The sequence below is a fragment of the Macaca mulatta genome, chromosome 4, assembly GCF_049350105.2.
Source record: "Macaca mulatta isolate MMU2019108-1 chromosome 4, T2T-MMU8v2.0, whole genome shotgun sequence".
Classification (NCBI taxonomy): Eukaryota; Metazoa; Chordata; class Mammalia; order Primates; family Cercopithecidae; genus Macaca; species Macaca mulatta.
This window is the reverse complement of record NC_133409.1, coordinates 18,039,522-18,043,204: the sequence shown is the minus strand read 5'-3', so window position 1 is coordinate 18,043,204 and position 3,683 is coordinate 18,039,522. Positions and strand designations below refer to the sequence as shown.

General features: G+C 39.0%; 1 non-coding gene across 1 annotated transcript; it reads right to left on the bottom strand.

Moving 5' to 3' along the window:
* Positions 1 to 840: 840 nt before the first annotated feature.
* On the bottom strand, positions 841 to 944 carry LOC114677842 (U6 spliceosomal RNA). The gene has a single exon (XR_003729275.2). It is a non-coding gene; the product is annotated as a U6 spliceosomal RNA (small nuclear RNA).
* Between the last annotated feature and the right edge of the window lie 2,739 nt (positions 945 to 3,683).

Sequence of the window (3,683 nt, the reverse complement as noted above, 5' to 3'; positions counted from 1 at the left end):
GTTTGCAAATATTTCCTCCCATTCTCTAAGATGTCTGTTTACACTGTTGATAGTTTCTTTTGCTTTGCAGAAGCTCTTTAGTTACATTAGTTTAATTAGGTTCCACTTGTCAATTTTTCTGCCTCAATGATCTATCTAATACAGTCAGTGGAATGTTGAAATCTCCAAATATTATTGTGTGGTTATTTAAGTCTCTTTATAGGTCTCTAAAGAACTTGCTTGGCCGGGCGCGGTGGCTCAAGCCTGTAATCCCAGCACTTTGGGAGGCCGAGACGGGTGGATCACGAGGTCAGGAGATCGAGACCATCCTGGTTAACACGGTGAAACCCCGTCTCTACTAAAAATACAAAAAACTAGCCGGCCGAGGTGGCGGACGCCTGTAGTCCCAGCTACTCGGGAGGCGGAGGCAGGAGAATGGCGTGAACCCGGGAGGCGGAGCTTGCAGTGAGCTGAGATCCGGCCACTGCACTCCAGCCTGGGTGACAGCGCGAGACTCCGTCTCAAAAAAAAAAAAAAAGAACTTGCTTTATGAATCTGGGTGCTCCTGTGTTGGATGCATATTTCTTTAGAAAAGTTACATCTTGTTAAATTAAACCTTTATGTTTATTTAATGTCCTTTTTTTTAACCATTGTTGGTTTAAAGTCTGTTTTGTGTGAAATTAGAATAGCAACTTATGCTTTTTTCTGTTTTCCATTCACTTGGCAGATTTAATCCATCCCCTTACTTTGAGCCTATGGGTCTCTTGAAGAGAGCATATTGTTAGGTCGTGCTTCTTTATTCACTAGCCATTCTGTGCCTTTTAATTGGGACATTTAGCCCATTCAGTTCCAGGTGATTATTGATAATGTAAACGCTTCACAAATTTGTATGTCACCCTTTCACATGGGTCGTGGTAATCTCTGTACCATTTAAATTTTAGTACATGTGCTGTCAAAGTGAGCACTACATATTTATTAAGATGGCATTTTAATTATGGGAATTAGAAACCATAGGTCAGTGAGAAGAAGAAAAAATTGGCAGCAATCTCAATTCTCAGAGATGATAATTATTGTCCCACTAGTGTAGTGGGACAATAATTCAAGCTTTTGAAACTGATTTTTAATGTCACACTTCCCTCCACAATGTCAACAAAGTAACAATACATTATGAATATCTGTCCCAGATTCATTAGGTTTTTTTTTTTTTTCCTTTTTTTTTTTTTTCTTTAAGACAGAATCTCACTCTGTCACCCAGGCTGGAGTACAGTGGCACAATCTCGGCTCACTGCAAGCTCTGCCTCCCAGGTTTACACTGTTCTCCTGCCTCAGCCTCCCAAGTAGCTGGGACTACAGGTGCCTGCCACCATGCCTGGCTAATTTTTTGTATTTTTAGTAGAGACGGGGTATCACGTGTTAGCCAGGATGGTCTTAATCTCCTGACCTCATGATCCACCTGCCTTGGCCTCCCAAAGTGCTGGGATTACAGGCGTGAGACACTGTACCCGGCCCTTTTGTAACTTTTATTTTAAGTTCAGGGGTACACGTGCAGGATGTGCAGGTTTGTCACATAGGTAAACATGTGTCATGGGAGTTTGTTGTCATTAGTTTTTTTTCCTGATCCTCTCCCACCTTTCACCCTCCACCTTCCAATAAGCCCCAATGTGCATCATTCCCTTCTATGTGTTCATTTGTTCTCATAATTTAGGTCCCACTTATAAGTGAGAACATGCGGTATTGGGTTTACTGTTCCTGTGTTAGCTTGCTAAGGATAATAGCCTGTAGCTCCATCCATATTGCCTCAAAAGGCAAAATATCATTCCTTTTTATGGCTGCATAGTATTCCATGGTGTATATATACCACATTTTATTTATCCAGTCTATTACTGATGTGCATTAGGCTGATTCCATGTATTTGCTATTGCAAATAGTGCTGCAAAGAACATATGCATGCACATATCTATATAATAGAATGATTTATATTCCTTTGGGTATATCCCAGTAACGCAATTGCTGGGTCAAATAGTATTTCTGTCTGTAGGTCTTTGGGGAGTTGCCACAGTGCCTTCCACAATGTTTGAACTAATATACCCTCCCACCAACAACGTAAAAGCATTCGTTTTTCTATATAACCTGTCTGCAACTGTTACTTTTTGACTTCTTACTGGTGTGAGATGGTATCTCATTGTGGTTTTGATTTGCATTTATCTAATGATTAGCCATCTTGAGCTTTTTTTCATATGATTGTTGGCCACATTGCATGTCTTCTTTTGAAAACTGTCTGTTCCTATACTTTGTCTACCTTTTAATGGAGTGGTTTCTTTTTTCTTGTAATTTTTTAAAAAATTTCTTATAGACATTGGATATTAGACCTTTGTAAGAAGCATAGTGTAAATTTTTTCCCGTTCTGTAGGTTAGCTGTTTACTCTGTTGATAGTTTCTTTTGCTATGCAGAATTTCTTTAGTTTAATTAGATCTCATTTGTTAATTTTTGCTTTTGTTGCAATTGCTTTTTGTGTCTTAGTCAAGAAATTTTTGCCTATATCCTGAATGGCATTGCCTAGGTTTTCTTCTAGAGTTTTTACAGTTTGGGGTTTTACATTTAAGTCATTAATTCATCTTGAGTTGATTTTTTGTGTGTAGTGTAAAGAAGGGGTCCAGTTTCAATTTTCTGCATATGGCTAGACAGTTATCCGAGCAAGATTTATTGAACACGGAATCCTTTCCCCATTGCTTGTTTTTGTCAGATTGTTGAACTTCAGATAGTTAAAAGTGTGTGGTCTTATTTCTGGGTTCTCTTTTCTGTTACAATGGTCTATGTGTCTATTCTTGCACGAGTACCATGCTATTTTGGTTACTGTAGTCCTATAGTATAGTTTGAAGTCAGGTAGCATGATGTCTCCAGCCTTGTTCTTTTTGCTTAGGATTGCCTTGATGATTTGGGCTTTTTTTTTTTTTTCTTTTTTTGGTTCTATATGAATTTTAAAAGTTTTTTTCCAGTTCTGTGAAGAATATCAATGGTAGTTTAGTGCAACTATTTTTGAGTCTATAAATTGCTTTGGACGGTATGGCTGTTTTCACGATATTGATTCTTCCTATCTGTGAGCACAGAATGCTTTTCCATTTGTTTGTTTCATCTCTGACATTTTTGAGCAGCAGTTTGTATTTCTCCTTGTAGAGGTCCTTCACTTCCCTTGTGATATTGTTTGGTTCTGTATCTTCACCCAAATCTTATCTAAAATTGTAATCCCCAGGTTTTGAGGGAGGGACCCGGTGGGAGGTGATTGGATCATGGGGCCAGTTTCCCCTATGCTGTTCTCATAATAGTGAGGTAGTTTTCACAAAATCTGATGGTGTAAAAGTGGCAGTTTCACTTGCACACTCTCTCTCTCCTACCAACATGTAAGATGTGCCTTGCTTCCCCTTCATATTCTGCCACTACCGTAAATGTCCTGAGGTCTCCTCAGTCATGCAGAATTGTGAGTCAATTAAACCTCTTTTGTTTGTAAATTACTCACTCTCAGGCAATATCTTTATGGCAGTGTAAAAATGGACTAATACAGAGAATTGGTACCAACAGAGTGAGGCACTCTGTAAAGATAACCTGAAAATGTGGAAGCAACTTTGGAACTGGGTAACAGGCACAGGTTGGAACAGTCTGGAGTGCTCAGAAGAAGACAGGAAGATGTGGGAAATTTTTGGAATTT